Here is a 23750-nt window from a genome sequence, read left to right as displayed (position 1 = left end):
ATATCCACTTTCCAACTGTCCAGACCAGATATGTGGATGGTAGGCAGACAGAAACTGTTACCCTCATGACAAGGGAACTCAGAATTCGCCAGAGGCTATGTTGACTGACTAGAACCAGATAAACTGGGCTAAGGACAGCTGAAGCCAAACCCTCAGAGAATTAAAAAACAGAATTTATGTTTACCTGATAAATTACTTTCTCCAACGGTGTGTCCGGTCCACGGCGTCATCCTTACTTGTGGGATATTCTCTTCCCCAACAGGAAATGGCAAAGAGCCCAGCAAAGCTGGTCACATGATCCCTCCTAGGCTCCGCCTACCCCAGTCATTCGACCGACGTTAAGGAGGAATATTTGCATAGGAGAAACCATATGATACCGTGGTGACTGTAGTTAAAGAAAATAAATTATCAGACCTGATTAAAAAACCAGGGCGGGCCGTGGACCGGACACACCGTTGGAGAAAGTAATTTATCAGGTAAACATAAATTCTGTTTTCTCCAACATAGGTGTGTCCGGTCCACGGCGTCATCCTTACTTGTGGGAACCAATACCAAAGCTTTAGGACACGGATGATGGGAGGGAGCAAATCAGGTCACCTAGATGGAAGGCACCACGGCTTGCAAAACCTTTCTCCCAAAAATAGCCTCAGAAGAAGCAAAAGTATCAAACTTGTAAAATTTGGTAAAAGTGTGCAGTGAAGACCAAGTCGCTGCCCTACATATCTGATCAACAGAAGCCTCGTTCTTGAAGGCCCATGTGGAAGCCACAGCCCTAGTGGAATGAGCTGTGATTCTTTCGGGAGGCTGCCGTCCGGCAGTCTCGTAAGCCAATCTGATGATGCTTTTAATCCAAAAAGAGAGAGAGGTAGAAGTTGCTTTTTGACCTCTCCTTTTACCGGAATAAACAACAAACAAGGAAGATGTTTGTCTAAAATCCTTTGTAGCATCTAAATAGAATTTTAGAGCGCGAACAACATCCAAATTGTGCAACAAACGTTCCTTCTTCGAAACTGGTTTCGGACACAGAGAAGGTACGATAATCTCCTGGTTAATGTTTTTGTTAGAAACAACTTTTGGAAGAAAACCAGGTTTAGTACGTAAAACCACCTTATCTGCATGGAACACCAGATAAGGAGGAGAACACTGCAGAGCAGATAATTCTGAAACTCTTCTAGCAGAAGAAATTGCAACCAAAAACAAAACTTTCCAAGATAATAACTTAATATCAACGGAATGTAAGGGTTCAAACGGAACCCCCTGAAGAACTGAAAGAACTAAGTTGAGACTCCAAGGAGGAGTCAAAGGTTTGTAAACAGGCTTGATTCTAACCAGAGCCTGAACAAAGGCTTGAACATCTGGCACAGCTGCCAGCTTTTTGTGAAGTAACACAGACAAGGCAGAAATCTGTCCCTTCAGGGAACTTGCAGATAATCCTTTTTCCAATCCTTCTTGAAGGAAGGATAGAATCTTAGGAATCTTAACCTTGTCCCAAGGGAATCCTTTAGATTCACACCAACAGATATATTTTTTCCAAATTTTGTGGTAAATCTTTCTAGTTACAGGCTTTCTGGCCTGAACAAGAGTATCGATAACAGAATCTGAGAACCCTCGCTTCGATAAGATCAAGCGTTCAATCTCCAAGCAGTCAGCTGGAGTGAGACCAGATTCGGATGTTCGAACGGACCTTGAACAAGAAGGTCTCGTCTCAAAGGTAGCTTCCATGGTGGAGCCGATGACATATTCACCAGATCTGCATACCAAGTCCTGCGTGGCCACTCAGGAGCTATCAAGATCACCGACGCCCTTTCCTGATTGATCCTGGCTACCAGCCTGGGGATGAGAGGAAACGGCGGGAATACATAAGCTAGTTTGAAGGTCCAAGGTGCTACTAGTGCATCCACTAGAGCCGCCTTGGGATCCCTGGATCTGGACCCGTAGCAAGGAACTTTGAAGTTCTGACGAGAGGCCATCAGATCCATGTCTGGAATGCCCCACAGTTGAGTGACTTGGGCAAAGATTTCCGGATGGAGTTCCCACTCCCCCGGATGCAATGTCTGACGACTCAGAAAATCCGCTTCCCAATTTTCCACTCCTGGGATGTGGATAGCAGACAGGTGGCAGGAGTGAGACTCCGCCCATAGAATGATTTTGGTCACTTCTTCCATCGCCAGGGAGCTCCTTGTTCCCCCCTGATGGTTGATGTACGCAACAGTTGTCATGTTGTCTGATTGAAACCGTATGAACTTGGCCCTCGCTAGCTGAGGCCAAGCCTTGAGAGCATTGAATATCGCTCTCAGTTCCAGAATATTTATCAGTAGAAGAGATTCTTCCCGAGACCAAAGACCCTGAGCTTTCAGGGATCCCCAGACCGCGCCCCAGCCCATCAGACTGGCGTCGGTCGTGACAATGACCCACTCTGGTCTGCGGAAGGTCATCCCTTGTGACAGGTTGTCCAGGGACAGCCACCAACGGAGTGAGTCTCTGGTCCTCTGATTTACTTGTATCCTCGGAGACAAGTTTGTATAGTCCCCATTCCACTGACTGAGCATGCACAGTTGTAATGGTCTTAGATGAATGCGCGCAAAAGGAACTATGTCCATTGCCGCTACCATCAAACCTATCACTTCCATGCACTGCGCTATGGAAGGAAGAGGAACGGAATGAAGTATCCGACAAGAGTCTAGAAGTTTTGTTTTTCTGGCCTCTGTCAGAAAAATCCTCATTTCTAAGGAGTCTATTATTGTCCCCAAGAAGGGAACCCTTGATGACGGAGATAGAGAACTCTTTTCCACGTTCACTTTCCATCCGTGAGATCTGAGAAAGGCCAGGACGATGTCCGTGTGAGCCTTTGCTTGAGGAAGGGACGACGCTTGAATCAGAATGTCGTCCAAGTAAGGTACTACAGCAATGCCCCTTGGTCTTAGCACAGCTAGAAGGGACCCTAGTACCTTTGTGAAAATCCTTGGAGCAGTGGCTAATCCGAAAGGAAGCGCCACGAACTGGTAATGCTTGTCCAGGAATGCGAACCTTAGGAACCGATGATGTTCCTTGTGGATAGGAATATGTAGATACGCATCCTTTAAATCCACCGTGGTCATGAATTGACCTTCCTGGATGGAAGGAAGAATTGTTCGAATGGTTTCCATTTTGAACGATGGAACCTTGAGAAACTTGTTTAAGATCTTGAGATCTAAGATTGGTCTGAACGTTCCCTCTTTTTTGGGAACTATGAACAGATTGGAGTAGAACCCCATCCCTTGTTCTCCTAATGGAACAGGATGAATCACTCCCATTTTTAACAGGTCTTCTACACAACGTAAGAATGCCTGTCTTTTTATGTGGTCTGAAGACAACTGAGACCTGTGGAACCTCCCCCTTGGGGGAAGCCCCTTGAATTCCAGAAGATAACCTTGGGAGACTATTTCTAGCGCCCAAGGATCCAGAACATCTCTTGCCCAAGCCCGAGCGAAGAGAGAGAGTCTGCCCCCCACCAGATCCGGTCCCGGATCGGGGGCCAACATTTCATGCTGTCTTGGTAGCAGTGGCAGGTTTCTTGGCCTGCTTTCCCTTGTTCCAGCCTTGCATTGGTCTCCAAGCTGGCTTGGCTTGAGAAGTATTACCCTCTTGCTTAGAGGACGTAGCACTTTGGGCTGGTCCGTTTCTACGAAAGGGACGAAAATTAGGTTTATTTTTGGCCTTGAAAGGCCGATCCTGAGGAAGGGCGTGGCCCTTACCCCCAGTGATATCAGAGATAATCTCTTTCAAGTCAGGGCCAAACAGCGTTTTCCCCTTGAAAGGAATGTTAAGTAGCTTGTTCTTGGAAGACGCATCAGCTGACCAAGATTTCAACCAAAGCGCTCTGCGCGCCACAATAGCAAACCCAGAATTCTTAGCCGCTAACCTAGCCAATTGCAAAGTGGCGTCTAGGGTGAAAGAATTAGCCAATTTGAGAGCATTGATTCTGTCCATAATCTCCTCATAAGGAGGAGAATCACTATCGACCGCCTTTACCAGCTCATCAAACCAGAAACACGCGGCTGTAGCGACAGGGACAATGCATGAAATTGGTTGTAGAAGGTAACCCTGCTGAACAAACATCTTTTTAAGTAAACCTTCTAATTTTTTATCCATAGGATCTTTGAAAGCACAACTATCTTCTATGGGTATAGTGGTGCGTTTGTTTAAAGTGGAAACCGCTCCCTCGACCTTGGGGACTGTCTGCCATAAGTCCTTTCTGGGGTCGACCATAGGAAACAATTTTTTAAATATGGGGGGAGGGACGAAAGGAATACCGGGCCTTTCCCATTCTTTATTTACAATGTCCGCCACCCGCTTGGGTATAGGAAAAGCTTCTGGGAGCCCCGGGACCTCTAGGAACTTGTCCATTTTACATAGTTTCTCTGGGATGACCAACTTGTCACAATCATCCAGAGTGGATAATACCTCCTTAAGCAGGATGCGGAGATGTTCCAACTTAAATTTAAACGTAATCACATCAGGTTCAGCTTGTTGAGAAATGTTCCCTGAATCAGTAATTTCTCCCTCAGACAAAACCTCCCTGGCCCCATCAGACTGGTTTAGGGGCCCTTCAGAACCATTATTATCAGCGTCGTCATGCTCTTCAGTATCTAAAACAGAGCAGTCGCGCTTACGCTGATAAGTGTGCATTTTGGCTAAAATGTTTTTGACAGAATTATCCATTACAGCCGTTAATTGTTGCATAGTAAGGAGTATTGGCGCGCTAGATGTACTAGGGGCCTCCTGAGTGGGCAAGACTCGTGTAGACGAAGGAGGGAATGATGCAGTACCATGCTTACTCCCCTCACTTGAGGAATCATCTTGGGCATCATTGTCATTGTCACATAAATCACATTTATTTAAATGAGAAGGAACTCTGGCTTCCCCACATTCAGAACACAGTCTATCTGGTAGTTCAGACATGTTAAACAGGCATAAACTTGATAACAAAGTACAAAAAACGTTTTAAAATAAAACCGTTACTGTCACTTTAAATTTTAAACTGAACACACTTTAATACTGCAATTGCGAAAAAATATGAAGGAATTGTTCAAAATTCACCAAAATTTCACCACAGTGTCTTAAAGCCTTAAAAGTATTGCACACCAAATTTGGAAGCTTTAACCCTTAAAATAACGGAACCGGAGCCGTTTTTAACTTTAACCCCTTTAAAGTCCCTGGTATCTGCTTTGCTGAGACCCAACCAAGCCCAAAGGGGAATACGATACCAAATGACGCCTTCAGAAAGTCTTTTCTATGTATCAGAGCTCCTCACACATGCGACTGCATGTCATGCCTCTCAAAAACAAGTGCGCAACACCGGCGCGAAAATGAGGCTCTGCCTATGATTTGGGAAAGCCCCTAAAGAGAAAGGTGTCTAAAAAAGTGCCTGCCGATATAATCTTATCAAAATACCCAGATTAAATGATTCCTCAAGGCTAAATATGTGTTAATAATGAATCGATTTAGCCCAGAAAAAGTCTACAGTCTTAATAAGCCCTTGTGAAGCCCTTATTTACAATCTTAATAAACATGGCTTACCGGATCCCATAGGGAAAATGACAGCTTCCAGCATTACATCGTCTTGTTAGAATGTGTCATACCTCAAGCAGCAAGAGACTGCTCACTGTTCCCCCAACTGAAGTTAATTCCTCTCAACAGTCCTGTGTGGAACAGCCATGGATTTTAGTAACGGTTGCTAAAATCATTTTCCTCATACAAACAGAAATCTTCATCTCTTTTCTGTTTCTGAGTAAATAGTACATACCAGCACTATTTTAAAATAACAAACTCTTGATTGAATAATAAAAACTACAGTTAAACACTAAAAAACTCTAAGCCATCTCCGTGGAGATGTTGCCTGTACAACGGCAAAGAGAATGACTGGGGTAGGCGGAGCCTAGGAGGGATCATGTGACCAGCTTTGCTGGGCTCTTTGCCATTTCCTGTTGGGGAAGAGAATATCCCACAAGTAAGGATGACGCCGTGGACCGGACACACCTATGTTGGAGAAAATGCTCTCAACTCCAAATGATGAAGAAGAAAAAAGGACTTCTCCCAGTCCTCCCCAGCCCAGGAGGCTGGAGCCCGTGGTCACAAACATCCAGGAAGGTCTCCGATTTCTGAGACCAAAGATCCTGATAAAACCCCACAGGGAAAGACTCTTGACGACTGAACCTCTCTGAGACAATCCGGATAATCTCCATTCCGCAGTCTGAGCAATAGACTGAAGAGAGAAGCAAAATAAAGGATTCTGCTTTTCTGACGTCTGTCAGGTAGATTTTCATTGAAAAGAAATAAATAGTAAACTACCCTTGCAATTGGAACAAGGTAGCTCTATTCCAGCTCCACTTCCATTTGTGGAATGAAGACAACAAGAACTCTGAATGAGATCTTTCTTGTAGAAAGATGTAGTCTTAATCAATAGGACATCCAGAAGGGACGCCACTGCGATTCCCGGAAAACGAATTGTGGTCCAGAAAACGAAAAAAAGGAATTAAACTGTCCGAATCTGAGATTTAACCCTCGGATACTACCGACTATCCCCCTTATCAAACTATAAGGAGGGCAATAAGAGTAGCAAGCAGATCAGAAACCTTCTGATTCATCAACTGTCCTCTTGCAATTTCCCTTTAAGATAGGAAAAAGCAGATAATGCCACAGATACCAGAAGACACCTGGGCAGACCAATCTGCAAGCAAATAACTCCTCCAGGAGATTGAGAGGAACCGCAGGGCACTGCATGAGACGCCATAAAAAGGCTTGGGACATTTGAGGAGAAAACTGTGGCGAAGCCCCAAACGGCATCATCCAGGGAGACATGAGGCTAAAAATAACTTATATATATATATATAGGAACAGATCTCTGTTCCATTCTTTAACAAAAGGAAAATTAATCATTGGACTTATGGAAATATTTCCTTTAGTGAAGGAAATCTAACCTAAACCAAGGTCTATGAATTGAAACTTATGAAAAAAAACATAAATTCTGCCCAATCTCACTGCAGGTATAAGTATTTCGACATTGGGATGTTTATATACACGGGTTGGCATAAAAGCATGAATATTCCCCAAGCTCTGATAAAAAAAGGGAACTACAATATTTGCTAGTCTCTGTGTCACAGAACTCTCTTTCTAAGTCCTCAGAGCCGTACAGGATAGTAACGCCACTCTGTACTCAGTCGGAGAACGAGGCGGGGTTATCGTAACTGCATTAACAATCCAAGATGGCGCTTCTCCGTACTTGAAAAGAAGGAGGCGGGGACACGAAAACGGCATGGAGATGAAGCAAACATCGCACTTCATCCTGCCGCACCATCTTAAACACTGACTACAGCCTAAAAGTCAATAAACAGTACATAGAGCCTTTCTGCTCCGAATAAGACCTTAAAAAACTCAGAGTAAGATGTGCCTCTCGTATCCTCAACGAGAAAAAAAGAAAATTTATGCTTACCTGATAAATTTATTTCTTTTTTGACACGATGAGTCCACGGATCATCTTAATTACTAATAGGACATGTCATCTCTGCCACCTTAGAGACTTCCGTTGAGGAAGGACTTTCTAATTCAAGGGCCCCTCCTTCACTTAAATCTTATTCACCTCCTGGTCAGCAGGTAGAGGCAAAGAGCACCACAGCAGAGCTGTTAAATAGCTCCTCCCTTCCCTCCCACTCCAGTCATTCGACCGAAGTTAGGAAGAGAAAGGAAAAGCCAAGGTGCAAAGGTGTCTGAAGTTTACAATAACCCACAACCTGTCTAAAAGAACAGGGCGGACCGTGGACTCATTGTGTGAAAAAATAAATACATTTATCAGGAAAGCATACATTTTCTTTTCTTTTGTAAGACACGATGAGTCCACGGATCTTCTTAATTACTAATGGGATTCAATACCCAAGCTAGAGTACACAGATGATACGGGAGGGACAAGACAGGGAACCCAAACGGAAGGCACCACTGCTTGAAGAACCTTTCTCCAAAAAGCGGCCTCAGCTGAGGCAAAAGTGTCAAATTTGTAGAACTTTGAAAAAATGTGAAGAGAGGACCAAGTTGCAGCCTTGCAAATCTGTTCCACAGAAGCTTCATTCTTGAACGCCCATGAGGAAGCAACAGCCCTCATGAAATGAGCCGTAACTCTCCTGGGAGGCTGCTGTCCAGCAGTCTCATATGCAAAACTTATGATACTCTTCAGCCAAAAAGAAAGAGAAGTAGCCGTAGCTTTCTGTCCCTTGCGTTTCCAGAGAAACCACAAACAAATAATAATACTGACGACAGTACTTAGTCGCCTGCAGGTCAAACTTTAAGCACGGACCACGTCCAAATTGTGAAAAAGTCTTTCATTCTGAGCAGAAGGATTAGGACACAAGAAAAGAACAACAATCTTCTGATTAATGTTCCGATCAGAAACAACCTGAGGAAGAAATCCTAATTTAGTACGTAAAAAAAGTATGAGGAGACTCATACTGTAATGCCGAGATCTCTGACACTCTCCGAGCAGAAGAAATAGCAACAAGAAATAAAACTTTCCAAGATAACTTAATATCTAAGGAATGCATAGGCTCAAACGGAGCCCCTTGAAGAATTCTGAGAACTAAACTCAGACTCCATGGAGGAGTAACTGGTTCGAACACAGGCCTGATCCTGACCAAGGCCTGACAAGATGATTGTACATCTGGGACATCTGTCAGACGTTTGTGTAACAAAATAGATAAAGACAGAGATTTGCCCCTTTAGGGAACTTGACGATAAACCCTTTCTCCAAACCCTCTTGGAGAAAAGACAAAATTCTAAGAACCCTAAAGAGAAAGAGAGAGAAAGAGCGAGAAAAAGAGAGAAAAAGAGAGACAGAGAAAAAGAGAGAAAAAGAGATAGAGAGAAAGAAAGAAATAGAGAAAGAGAGAAAGAAAGAGAAAGAGAGAGAGAGAGAGAGAGAGAGAAAGAAAGATAGTGAGAGAGAGAGAGAGAGATAGTGAGAGAAAGAGAGAGAGAGAGAGAGAGAGAGAGAGAGAGAGAGAGAAAGATAGTGAGAGAAAGAGAGAGAGAGAAAGATAGTGAGAGAAAGAGAGAGAGAGAGAGAGAGAAAGAAAGATAGAGAGAGAAAGAGAGAGCGAGAGAGAGAGAGAAAGAGAGAGAAAGAGAGAAAGAGAGAGAAAGAGAGAAAGAGAGAGAAAGAGAGAGAAAGAGAGAGAAAGAGTGAGAGAAAGAGAGTGAAAGAGAGAAAGAGAGAGAAAGAGCGAGAAAAAGAGAGACAGAGAAAGAGAGAGAAAAAGAGATAGAGAGAAAGAAAGAGAGAGAGAAAAAGAGAGAGAGAGAGAGAGAGAGAGAGAGAGAAAGAAAGAGAGAGAGAAAGAAAGAAAGAGCGAGAAAAAGAGAGACAGAGAAAGAGAGAGAAAGAAAGAGATAGAGAGAAAAAAAGAGAAAGAGAGAAAGAAAGAAAAAAGAAAAAGAGAGAGAAAGAGAGGGAGAAAGAGAGAGATAAATAAAGAGAAAGAAAGAGTGAGAGAGAAAGAGAGATAGAAATAAAGAGCGAAAGAAAGAAAGAGAGAGAAAGAGTGAGAGAAAGAGAGTGAGAGAAAGAGAGTGAGAGAGAGTCCAACGCTCCAAAGAGCAAGGCTAGAAGTCATGAGACGATACTTCTCAGGACGCCCAAGGTATACCTCGAGGTCAAAAAAATCCTACTAACAGGACTAGTCTCCCTAACACCTCTGCACAAGCAGAGGACACAAGGAAGAGAAGGCACTAAGCCTACCCAGTTCCAGAAAACCCAGAGCTAACCATCACCCGGAAACACAGATCCCTGAAAGGAGATCCACTCACCTGGAGACAATGGAAGAAGACCCAAAGGCCTCTTGTAACTCAGTCAAGAGCAAGAGCTGCATTTAGATACACTAAAAACAGCTTACGCGTACACTTGCAAGGTTTCAAGAGCTGCAACAGGTTTCAAACCGCAAACCCTCCGCATGCTAGACAGCTATCTGTACAAGCTGTTAGATCAAGCCCAAAAGGACAAATCCAGAGGCCTAAAAATGAAGGCCAAACCGCTCAATAGCGGTAAGGGGCATTAAACCCTCCCACCCTCCACCACATTGGGGAAGAAGTCTAAGTTCTGATTAAATCAGATGTGATGCAGCGGAAAAACTCCCCTGCCCAGTCCTCTATGACTGAAGGCTATAAGGACTGAAACAATCCTTCCCACCTCACGGACCCACAGGTCCTCTCGAATGCTTAGTTGAACATGAAGAAACAATGATAACCTGAGCACTCAGCGCTTCTACCGAACCAGCCGAGCAGAACAGTGCCACGTGTCTGAGCAGCCACAAGACCGAACAAACCCGACAGGACCAGCCTACACCTAGGGTCCCAACCGGCACGCTGTGTAAGTTCTCCCTCGTAGGGGAAAAAACAGACATTTTTAACAGAGGACTAACGTCCAAACAACTTCCGAAGAAGTAATAAAGAGTATGAATCCCAGAAGGTTCCCGAAGGAAACAAAAACAAATAAAAGACATCCCATCGGATATAAATAAAATATAAGGCAACCCAGAGGTTAACGCCCAAAAAGACACAGGCCTACCCGAGGACCAGTCAAACGGAGCCCTATCTCACAAAACTGGGAAAGATCTCAAACAAATAACAATCAGGAGATTACTTCATCCCCACATGTATAATGAGGTGCACCATTTGAATTATCAGACTGAAAGTCCCCGTATCTGGTAACGATAGGGTCATTCAATAACTGAAAAACATGTCTGAGCAATACGCAAAGGAGCACAAATCTGTAACGGAAGGCACAACACTCAGGGACAGTTACACCCGTGGGGAACTGTAGAGGCCCTCCCGAAGGTGGAAGGCCCGGAACAAAAGGGCATGAGCACATTCTCAAATAAACGTCTGGACTCTGCAAACAAACAATCGCCAACATTATGTGGAAGCGAAAACGTGCTGCAACCTCTGGGGGAAACACGCCACCCCACATGGAAGAACCATAAACTGGGTTACCCACATGTGCAGAAGAATGATTTGGTAGGGAACTCGCCTCTCAGAGGACAGGACCCCCAGAGGCAGATGGCTCAGCAGTCCCTTGATTCCCCGAGCCGGACGAACCAAGCGCTCTGAAATGGCATACAGAACAAAACTGGTTGACAGGTGTCAACAAGGCCACACTGGATTTATCACCGGACACAGAATCTAAATGTGAAATCAAAATAGTATCAGAATCCTCTGTAACTGAATCTGAAAATAACACAGTCTCAGCATTAGAATCCTCCATAACTGGATAGAGGATATTCAAATATGGACTAAAGTAGTAAAAACTAAAACGGCACCTGACACCCCCAATGGCTGGGGCACTCACCACCTCCCATGACCAGATCCCTGCGGACTAGAACATTTCCTTCACCACGCAGTCGGGAATGCGGAAATGGAAAAACGGAATGTAGCCATGCCCCAAACACAAGGTGAACCGTACAGTCCAAAACAAGTGCGCCCAACCAAAAGGCAGCGTCACTTCCAAAGGCCTCAATGTTCCAACCACGAGCCCAGTTAACATCCCACATAAGCAGGTTGAATCACATAACAAACATGATTATAACCCCCCCCCCGTTCAATAACCACCCCTCAGGAGATATTAACTCTCGATTCCAAGATACTAAAAGAGACTCACTGAGACCCTTATGTATAAGTTAGACCCGCAATGTGGTAGCCTCTCGGGAAACATTCACATTACAGTACATTGCTATAAAATAAAATTAAACGATCTTACCGGAATCTACACCGTGGAACAGGAGCACAGCCCATCAAGTGTGACGGATAGTAGCATCATCTCCGCCATGGACTTGAGAGAAGAAAGCAGGCAGCGAAGCGAAGTTAGACAACGCTGATTGCTTGAGGAGCTGTTAATATGAGTTGGGATGGTGTCGCAGAAAGAAACTCCCTGCATCTCCGGACTCTAACTTTCATCCAAGCCCTCACTGAGAGACTGACAGGACTACTTAAAACTGTCCTGTCCCATGCCGAAGAGTACTACCCTCCATAAGAGACAAAAACAAACATTTAAAATTTGGACACTTCTCTGCCATCCTCCTGGGTCAAAAGGCAAAGAATGACTGGGGGATGAGGGGAGTGGGAGGAGTATTTAAGCCTTTGGCTGGGTTGTCTTTGCCTCCTCCTGGTGGCCAGATTCTTATTTCCCAAAAGTAATGAATGCAACTGTGGAAGGGGTAATAAAGGGATTATCTATCTTTTGTAAACAAAGAAAAATCAGTAGTAGACTGTCCCTTTAATCCACTCTGTACTGTATTCTGCTAACCTCTGACATATTTAGCAGAGTTTATTCATCAACATGAAAGAGCTCAGAATCCATTCAGTAACACAAGAGGCAGCTTGCCCGTGCGTTACACAGAGCAGCGGTAATGTGCTTATGGGAGCGGATAGTGCGCCTGCCCCACATGCTACTAAAAGTCAGACAAATACATTTATACAGGGGATGCAAGTGGAGGGTCTTTATCACTGGGGAGACGCTATCTGCTGCACAAGTTTCCAAACCAGAGAATACTTTATGGAGCTGCTGTGTGCTGGGTTCTGTGCGTGTGTGATTAGTCTGTGTGTGATTAGTGTGCGCGTGTGATTAGTCTGTGTGTGATTAGTGTGCGCGTGTGATTAGTCTGTGTGTGATTAGTGTGCGCGTGTGATTAGTCTGTGTGTGATTAGTGTGCGCGTGTGATTAGTCTGTGTGTGATTAGTCTGTGTGTGACTAGTGTGTACGCGTGTGATTAGTGTGTGACTAGTGTGTGCATGTGATTAGTGTGTGTGTGTGATTAGTGTGTGACTAGTGTGTGCGTGTGATTAGTGTGTGCGTGTGATTAGTGTGTGACTAGTGTGTGCGTGTGATTAGTGTGTGCGTGTGATTAGTGTGTGACTAGTGTGTGCATGTGATTAGTGTGTGTGTGTGATTAGTGTGTGACTAGTGTGTGCGTGTGACTAGTGTGTGCATGTGATTAGTGTGTGTGTGTGATTAGTGTGTGACTAGTGTGTGCGTGTGATTAGTGTGTGCGTGTGATTAGTGTGTGACTAGTGTGTGCGTGTGATTAGTGTGTGACTAGTGTGTGCATGTGATTAGTGTGTGTGTGTGATTAGTGTGTGACTAGTGTGTGCATGTGACTAGTGTGTGTGTGATTAGTCTGTGTGTGTGATTAGTCTGTGTGTGTGATTAGTGTGTGTGTGTGTGTGATTAGTCTGTGTGTGTGATTAGTGTGTGACTAGTGTGTGCATGTGATTAGTGTGTGTGTGTGTGATTAGTCTGTGTGTGATTAGTGTGTGACTAGTGTGTGCATGTGATTAGTGTGTGTGTGTGTGATTAGTCTGTGTGTGATTAGTGTGTGACTAGTGTGTGCATGTGATTAGTGTGTGTGTGATTAGTGTGTGTGTGTGATTAGTATGTGCGTGTGATTAGTGTGTGTGTGTGATTAGTGTGTGTGTGATTAGTGTGTGACTAGTGTGTGCATGTGATTAGTGTGTGTGTGTGTGATTAGTCTGTGTGTGATTAGTGTGTGCGTGTGATTAGTGTGTGTGTGTGTGTGATTAGTCTGTGTGTGATTAGTGTGTGATTAGTATGTGCGTGTGATTAGTATGTGCGTGTGATTAGTGTGTGACTAGTGTGTGCATGTGATTAGTCTGTGTGTGATTAGTGTGTGACTAGTGTGTGCATGTGATTAGTGTGTGTGTGTGTGTGATTAGTCTGTGTGTGATTAGTGTGTGACTAGTGTGTGCATGTGATTAGTCTGTGTGTGATTAGTGTACGCGTGTGATTAGTCTGTGTGTGATTAGTGTACGCGTGTGATTAGTCTGTGTGTGATTAGTGTACGCGTGTGATTAGTCTGTGTGTGATTAGTGTGCGCGTGTGATTAGTCTGTGTGTGATTAGTGTGCGCGTGTGATTAGTCTGTGTGTGATTAGTGTGTACGCATGTGATTAGTCTGTGTGTGATTAGTGTGCGCGTGTGATTAGTCTGTGTGTGATTAGTGTACGCGTGTGATTAGTCTGTGTGTGATTAGTGTGTACGCGTGTGATTAGTCTGTGTGTGATTAGTGTGCGCGTGTGATTAGTCTGTGTGTGATTAGTGTGTACGCGTGTGATTAGTCTGTGTGTGATTAGTGTGTACGCGTGTGATTAGTCTGTGTGTGATTAGTGTGCGCGTGTGATTAGTCTGTGTGTGATTAGTGTGTACGCGTGTGATTAGTCTGTGTGTGATTAGTGTGCGCGTGTGATTAGTCTGTGTGTGATTAGTGTGTACGCGTGTGATTAGTCTGTGTGTGATTAGTGTGCGCGTGTGATTAGTCTGTGTGTGATTAGTGTGCACGCGTGTGATTAGTCTGTGTGTGATTAGTGTGCACGCGTGTGATTAGTCTGTGTGTGATTAGTGTGCGCGTGTGATTAGTCTGTGTGTGATTAGTGTGCACGCGTGTGATTAGTCTGTGTGTGATTAGTGTGCACGCGTGTGATTAGTCTGTGTGTGATTAGTGTGCGCGTGTGATTAGTCTGTGTGTGATTAGTGTGCACGCGTGTGATTAGTCTGTGTGTGATTAGTGTGCACGCGTGTGATTAGTGTGCACGCGTGTGATTAGTCTGTGTGTGATTAGTGTGCACGCGTGTGATTAGTCTGTGTGTGATTAGTGTGCACGCGTGTGATTAGTCTGTGTGTGATTAGTGTGCGCGTGTGATTAGTCTGTGTGTGATTAGTGTGCACGCGTGTGATTAGTCTGTGTGTGATTAGTGTGCACGCGTGTGATTAGTCTGTGTGTGATTAGTGTGCACGCGTGTGATTAGTCTGTGTGTGATTAGTGTGCACGTGTGTGATTAGTCTGTGTGTGATTAGTGTGCACGCGTGTGATTAGTCTGTGTGTGATTAGTGTGCACGTGTGTGATTAGTCTGTGTGTGATTAGTGTGCACGCGTGTGATTAGTCTGTGTGTGATTAGCGTGCACGCGTGTGATTAGTCTGTGTGTGATTAGTGTGCGCGTGTGATTAGTGTGTGCATGTGATTAGTGTGTGATTAGTGTGCGCGTGTGATTAGTCTGTGTGTGATTAGTGTGCGCCTGTGACTAGTGTGTGCATGTGATTAGTGTGTGTGTGTGATTAGTGTGTGTGTGTGATTAGTCTGTGTGTGATTAGTGTGTGACTAGTGTGTGCATGTGATTAGTCTGTGTGTGATTAGTGTGCGCGTGTGATTAGTGTGTGACAAGTGTGCGCGTGTGATTAGTGTGTGTGTGTGATTAGTATGTGCGTGTGATTAGTGTGTGTGTGTGTGTGATTAGTATGTGCGTGTGATTAGTGTGTGTGTGTGATTAGTATGTGCGTGTGATTAGTGTGTGTGTGATTAGTGTGTGTGTGTGATTAGTATGTGCGTGTGATTAGTGTGTGTGTGTGATTAGTATGTGCGTGTGATTAGTGTGTGTGTGTGATTAGTATGTGCGTGTGATTAGTGTGTGTGTGTGATTAGTATGTGCGTGTGATTAGTGTGTGTGTGATTAGTGTGTGTGTGTGATTAGTATGTGCGTGTGATTAGTGTGTGACTAGAGTGTGCATGTGATTAGTGTGTGTGTGTGATTAGTATGTGCGTGTGATTAGTGTGTGTGTGTGTGATTAGTATGTGCGTGTGATTAGTGCGTGTGTGTGATTAGTATGTGCGTGTGATTAGTGTGTGACTAGTGTGTGCATGTGATTAGTGTGTGTGTGTGATTAGTGTGTGTGTGTGATTAGTATGTGCGTGTGATTAGTGTGTGACTAGAGTGTGCATGTGATTAGTGTGTGTGTGATTAGTGTGTGTGTGTGATTAGTATGTGCGTGTGATTAGTGTGTGACTAGTGTGTGCATGTGATTAGTGTGTGTGTGTGATTAGTGTGTGTGTGTGATTAGTATGTGCGTGTGATTAGTGTGTGTGATTAGTATGTGCGTGTGATTAGTGTGGGACTAGTGTGTGCATGTGATTAATGTGTGTGTGTGATTAGTCTGTGTGTGATTAGTGTGTGACTAGTGTGTGCATGTGATTAGTGTGTGTGTGATTAGTGTGTGTGTGTGATTAGTGTGTGACTAGTGTGTGCATGTGATTAGTGTGTGTGTGATTAGTGTGTGTGTGTGATTAGTGTGTGACTAGTGTGTGCATGTGATTAGTGTGTGTGTGTGTGTGATTAGTGTGTGTGTGTGTGTGTGTGATTAGTGTGTGCATGTGATTAGTGTGTGTGTGTGTGTGTGTGTGATTAGTGTGTGTGTGTGTGATTAGTGTGTGTGTGTGTGATTAGTGTGTGTGTGTGTGATCAGTGTGTGTGTGTGTGTATGTGTGATTAGTGTGTGTGTGTGTGATTTGTGTGTGTGTGTGTGACTAGTGTGCGTGTGATTAGTGTGTGCATGTGATTAGTGTGTGCATGTGATTAGTGTGTGTGTGTGATTAGTGTGTGCATGTGATTAGTGTGTGTGTGTGTGATCAGTGTGTGTGTGTGTGTGTGTGATTAGTGTGTGTGTGTGTGTGATTAGTGTGTGCATGTGATTAGTGTGTGTGTGTGTGTGTGTGATTAGTGTGTGCGTGTGTGTGATTAGTGTGTGTGTGTGTGACTAGTGTGCGTGTGATTAGTGTGTGCATGTGATTAGTGTGTGTGTGAGTGTGATTAGTGTGTGTGTTAGTGTGATTAGTGTGTGTGTGATTAGTGTGTGTGTGAGTGTGATTAGTGTGTGTGTTAGTGTGATTAGTGTGTGTGTGATTAGTGTGTGTGACTAGTGTGCATGTGACTAGTGTGCGTGTGATTAGTGGATGTGCACGTGTGATTAGTGTGTGCGTGATTAGTGTGTGTGACTAGTCTGTGTGTGACTGGTGTGCACATGTGATTAGTGTGTGACTAGTGTGTGCATGTGATTAGTGTGTGTGTGTGATTAGTGTGTGAGTGTGATTAGTGTGTGTGTGTGTGATTAGTGTGTGTGTGTGACTAGTGTGTGCATGTGATTAGTGTGTGTGTGTGATTAGTATGTGCGTGTGATTAGTGTGTGTGTGTGATTAGTGTGTGACTAGTGTGTGCATGTGATTAGTGTGTGTGATTAGTGTGTGTGTGTGATTAGTGTGTGACTAGTGTGTGCATGTGATTAGTGTGTGTGTGATTAGTGTGTGTGTGTGACTAGTGTGTGCATGTGATTAGTGTGTGTGTGATTAGTGTGTGTGTGTGATTAGTATGTGCGTGTGATTAGTGTGTGTGTGTGATTAGTGTGTGACTAGTGTGTGCATGTGATTAGTGTGTGTGATTAGTGTGTGTGTGTGATTAGTGTGTGACTAGTGTGTGTGTGTGATTAGTGTGTGTGTGTGATTAGTGTGTGACTAGTGTGTGAGTGTGATTAGTGTGTGTGTGTGACTAGTGTGCGTGTGATTAGTGTGTGCATGTGATTAGTGTGTGTGTTAGTGTGATTAGTGTGTGTGTTAGTGTGATTAGTGTGTGTGTTAGTGTGATTAGTGTGCGTGTGACTAGTGTGCGTGTGACTAGTGTGCGTGTGACTAGTGTGCGTGTGACTAGTGTGCGTGTGACTAGTGTGCGTGTGACTAGTGTGCGTGTGACTAGTGTGCGTGTGACTAGTGTGCATGTGACTAGTGTGCGTGTGACTAGTGTGCGTGTGACTAGTGTGCGTGTGATTAGTGGATGTGCACGTGTGATTAGTGTGTGACTAGTGTGTGCATGTGATTAGTGTTATGTTCTGTGTGTAGTCAGGGTTAGAACATTCAGTTGTGTGCTGTTACCTTGTGTCTGATGTCTCTTGCACATATCACTGAGACTCTGCAGCAGGAACTTTAGATAACTTTTATTCAGCTACAACCACATGGCTATTTACTAGCAGGTTCCATCAGTAAAACTAACATGGCTTCTGATGATGTCACAGAGACCCAGACACACCCAGAGGGTGTGGTGAGCTGAGCTTAAAGCTGCAGCACTTCTAACATATAATGATAAAACAAGGTTAGTGCAAAGATACAGTAAAAGCTGCAGTAATCTTAACATATATATATACTGTGCTTGTGTATATATACTGTACTTGTGTATATATACTGTACTTGTGTATATATACTGTGCTTGTGTATATACTGTGCTTGTGTATATATACTGTACTTGTGTATATATACTGTGCTTGTGTATATATACTGTACTTGTGTATATATATATATACTGTGCTTGTGTATATATACTGTGCTTGTGTATATATACTGTACTTGTGTATATATACTGTACTTGTGTATATATACTGTGCTTGTGTATATATACTGTACTTGTGTATATATACTGTGCTTGTGTATATATACTGTGCTTGTGTATATATACTGTACTTGTGTATATATACTGTGCTTGTGTATATATACTGTACTTGTGTATATATACTGTGCTTGTGTATATATACTGTACTTGTGTATATATACTGTGCTTGTGTATGTATATACTGTACTTGTGTATATATACTGTACTTGTGTATATATACTGTACTTGTGTATATATACTGTGCTTGTGTATATATACTGTGCTTGTGTATATATACTGTACTTGTGTATATATACTGTGCTTGTGTATATATACTGTACTTGTGTATATATACTGTGCTTGTGTATATATACTGTACTTGTGTATATATACTGTGCTTGTGTATATATACTGTGCTTGTGTATATATATACTGTGCTTGTGTATATATACTGTACTTGTGTATATATACTGTGCTTGTGTATATATACTGTGCTTGTGTATATATACTGTGCTTGTGTATATATATACTGTGCTTGTGTATATATACTGTGCTTGTGTATATATATACTGTGCTTGTGTATATATACTGTGCTTGTGTATATATACTGTACTTGTGTATATATACTGTGCTTGTGTATATATACTGTACTTGTGTATATATACTGTACTTGTGTATATATACTGTGCTTGTGTATATATACTGTACTTGTGTATATATACTGTGCTTGTGTATATATACTGTGCTTGTGTATATATACTGTGCTTGTGTATATATACTGTGCTTGTGTATATATACTGTGCTTGTGTATATATACTGTGCTTGTGTATATATACTGTGCTTGTGTATATATACTGTACTTGTGTATATATACTGTGCTTGTGTATATATACTGTGCTTGTGTATATATACTGTGCTTGTGTATATATACTGTACTTGTGTATATATACTGTACTTGTGTATATATACTGTGCTTGTGTATATATACTGTGCTTGTGTATATATACTGTACTTGTGTATATATACTGTGCTTGTGTATATATACTGTACTTGTGTATATATACTGTGCTTGTGTATATATACTGTACTTGTGTATATATACTGTGCTTGTGTATATATACTGTACTTGTGTATATATACTGTACTTGTGTATATATACTGTACTTGTGTATATATACTGTGCTTGTGTATATATACTGTACTTGTGTATATATACTGTACTTGTGTATATATACTGTGCTTGTGTATATATACTGTGCTTGTGTATATATACTGTACTTGTGTATATATACTGTACTTGTGTATATATACTGTACTTGTGTATATATACTGTGCTTGTGTATATATACTGTACTTGTGTATATATACTGTACTTGTGTATATATATATACTGTGCTTGTGTATATATACTGTGCTTGTGTATATATATATACTGTGCTTGTGTATATATACTGTACTTGTGTATATATACTGTACTTGTGTATATATACTGTGCTTGTGTATATATACTGTACTTGTGTATATATACTGTACTTGTGTATATATACTGTGCTTGTGTATATATACTGTACTTGTGTATATATACTGTACTTGTGTATATATACTGTGCTTGTGTATATATACTGTACTTGTGTATATATACTGTACTTGTGTATATATATATACTGTGCTTGTGTATATATACTGTGCTTGTGTATATATATATACTGTGCTTGTGTATATATACTGTACTTGTGTATATATACTGTGCTTGTGTATATATACTGTACTTGTGTATATATACTGTGCTTGTGTATATATACTGTACTTGTGTATATATACTGTGCTTGTGTATATATACTGTACTTGTGTATATATATATACTGTGCTTGTGTATATATAATGTGCTTGTGTATATATACTGTACTTGTGTATATATACTGTGCTTGTGTATATATACTGTGCTTGTGTATATATACTGTACTTGTGTATATATACTGTGCTTGTGTATATATACTGTACTTGTGTATATATACTGTGCTTGTGTATATATACTGTACTTGTGTATATATACTGTACTTGTGTATATATACTGTACTTGTGTATATATACTGTGCTTGTGTATATATACTGTACTTGTGTATATATACTGTACTTGTGTATATATACTGTACTTGTGTATATATATACTGTGCTTGTGTATATATACTGTACTTGTGTATATATACTGTGCTTGTGTATATATACTGTACTTGTGTATATATACTGTGCTTGTGTATATATACTGTACTTGTGTATATATACTGTGCTTGTGTATATATACTGTACTTGTGTATATATACTGTGCTTGTGTATATATACTGTACTTGTGTATATATACTGTACTTGTGTATATATACTGTGCTTGTGTATATATACTGTACTTGTGTATATATACTGTACTTGTGTATATATACTGTGCTTGTGTATATATACTGTACTTGTGTATATATACTGTACTTGTGTATATATACTGTACTTGTGTATATATACTGTACTTGTGTATATATACTGTACTTGTGTATATATACTGTTCTTGTGTATATATACTGTGCTTGTGTATATATACTGTGCTTGTGTATATATACTGTACTTGTGTATATATACTGTACTTGTGTATATATACTGTACTTGTGTATATATACTGTGCTTGTGTATATATACTGTACTTGTGTATATATACTGTACTTGTGTATATATATACTGTGCTTGTGTATATATACTGTGCTTGTGTATATATATTACTGTGCTTGTGTATATATACTGTACTTGTGTATATATACTGTACTTGTGTATATATACTGTGCTTGTGTATATATACTGTGCTTGTGTATATATACTGTACTTGTGTATATATACTGTGCTTGTGTATATATACTGTACTTGTGTATATATACTGTACTTGTGTATATATACTGTGCTTGTGTATATATACTGTACTTGTGTATATATACTGTACTTGTGATATAGAATACTGTGCTTTGTGTAATATATACTGTACTTGTGTATATATACTGTGCTTGTGTATATATACTGTGCTTTGTGTATATATACTGTACTTGTGTATATATACTGTACTTGTGTATATATACTGTGCTTGTGTAGATATACTGTACTTGTGTATATATACTGTTGCTTGTGTATATATACTGTTCTTAGTGTATATATATACTGTGCTTGTGTATATATACTGTAGCTTGTGTATATATACTGTGCTTGTGTATATATACTGTTCTTGTGTATATATACTGTAGCTTGTGGATATATACTGTAGCTTGTGTATATATACTGTGCTTGTGTATATATACTGTGCTTGTGTATATATACTGTACTTGTGTATATATACTGTACTTGTGTATATATACTGTGCTTGTGTATATATACTGTACTTGTGTATATATACTGTTCTTGTGTATATATACTGTGCTTGTGTATATATACTGTGCTTGTGTATATATACTGTGCTTGTGTATATATACTGTACTTGTGTATATATACTGTACTTGTGTATATATACTGTGCTTGTGTATATATACTGTACTTGTGTATATATACTGTGCTTGTGTATATATACTGTGCTTCTGTATATATATATATATACTGTGCTTGTGTATATATACTGTACTTGTGTATATATACTGTGCTTGTGTATATATACTGTACTTGTGTATATATACTGTGCTTGTGTATATATACTGTACTTGTGTATATATACTGTACTTGTGTATATATACTCTACTTGTGTATATATACTGTGCTTGTGTATATATACTGTGCTTGTGTATATATACTGTGCTTGTGTATATATACTGTACTTGTGTATATATACTGTACTTGTGTATATATACTGTACTTGTGTATATATACTGTGCTTGTGTATATATACTGTACTTGTGTATATATACTGTGCTTGTGTATATATACTGTGCTTGTGTATATATACTGTACTTGTGTATATATACTGTGCTTGTGTATATATACTGTACTTGTGTATATATACTGTACTTGTGTATATATACTGTACTTGGTGTATATATACTGTGCTTGTGTATATATACTGTACTTGTGTATATATACTGTACTTGTGTATATATACTGTACTTGTGTATATATACTGTACTTGTGTATATATACTGTGCTTGTGTATATATACTGTACTTGTGTATATATACTGTACTTGTGTATATATACTGTGCTTGTGTATATATACTGTACTTGTGTATATATACTGTACTTGTGTATATATACTGTGCTTGTGTATATATACTGTACTTGTGTATATATACTGTACTTGTGTATATATACTGTGCTTGTGTATATATACTGTACTTGTGTATATATACTGTGCTTGTGTATATATACTGTGCTTGTGTATATATACTGTGCTTGTGTATATATACTGTGCTTGTGTATATATACTGTGCTTGTGTATATATACTGTGCTTGTGTATATATACTGTACTTGTGTATATATACTGTACTTGTGTATATATACTGTGCTTGTGTATATATACTGTACTTGTGTATATGTACTGTACTTGTGTATATATACTGTACTTGTGTATATATACTGTGCTTGTGTATATATACTGTACTTGTGTATATATACTGTGCTTGTGTATATATACTGTGCTTGTGTATATATACTGTACTTGTGTATATGTTCTCTGTGTAGTCAGGATTAGAACATTCAGTTGTGTGCTGTTACCTTGTCTCTGATGTCTCTTGCACATATCACTGAGACTCTGCAGCAGGAACTTTAGATAACTTTTATTCAGCTACAACCACATGGCTATTTACTAGCAGGTTCCATCAGTAAAACTAACATGGCTTCTGATGATGTCACAGAGACCCAGACACACCCAGGGGGTGTGGTGAGCTGAGCTTAAAGCTGCAGCACTTCTAACATATAATGATAAAACAAGGTACATTAAAAGCTGCAGTAATCTTAACAATTAGTGTGTGTGTGTGACTAGTGTGCGTGATTAGTGTGCGTGTGACTGGTGTGCGCATCTGATTAGTGTGTGTGCCTAGTGTGCGTGTGACTGGTGTGCGCATCTGATTAGTGTGTGTGTGTGACTGGTGTGCGTGATTAGTGTACGTGTGACTGGTGTGCGCATCTGATTAGTGTGTGTGCCTAGTGTGCGTGTGACTGGTGTGCGCATCTGATTAGTGTGTGTGTGTGACTGGTGTGCGTGATTAGTGTGCGTGTGACTGGTGTGCGCATCTGATTAGTGTGTGTGACTAGTGTGCGTGTGACTGGTGTGCGCATCTGATTAGTGTGTGTGTGTGACTAGTGTGCGTGATTAGTGTGCGTGTGACTGGTGTGCGCATCTGATTAGTGTGTGTGTGTGACTAGTGTGCGTGATTAGTGTGCGTGTGACTGGTGTGCGCATCTGATTAGTGTGTGTGCCTAGTGTGCGTGTGACTGGTGTGCGCATCTGATTAGTGTGTGTGT

The 23750-nt window shown here is 41.1% G+C and overlaps 1 long non-coding RNA gene across 1 annotated transcript in view; it reads right to left on the bottom strand.

Moving 5' to 3' along the window:
* The window catches only part of LOC128641167 (uncharacterized), a 35290-nt gene extending 12219 nt beyond the window's left edge, over positions 1-23071 (bottom strand). Inside the window, exons 1-2 of the long non-coding RNA XR_008399448.1 lie at positions 23001-23071; positions 17785-17978 (exon numbers count right to left, since the gene is read on the bottom strand). This is a non-coding gene — a long non-coding RNA (uncharacterized LOC128641167). The remainder of the gene's footprint in view (positions 1-17784; positions 17979-23000) is intronic.
* Positions 23072-23750: the final 679 nt, after the last annotated feature.

The sequence above is a fragment of the Bombina bombina genome, chromosome 10 (assembly GCF_027579735.1).
Source record: "Bombina bombina isolate aBomBom1 chromosome 10, aBomBom1.pri, whole genome shotgun sequence".
NCBI classification, from domain to species: Eukaryota; Metazoa; Chordata; class Amphibia; order Anura; family Bombinatoridae; genus Bombina; species Bombina bombina.
This window is presented reverse-complemented; position numbering and strand designations above follow the sequence as displayed.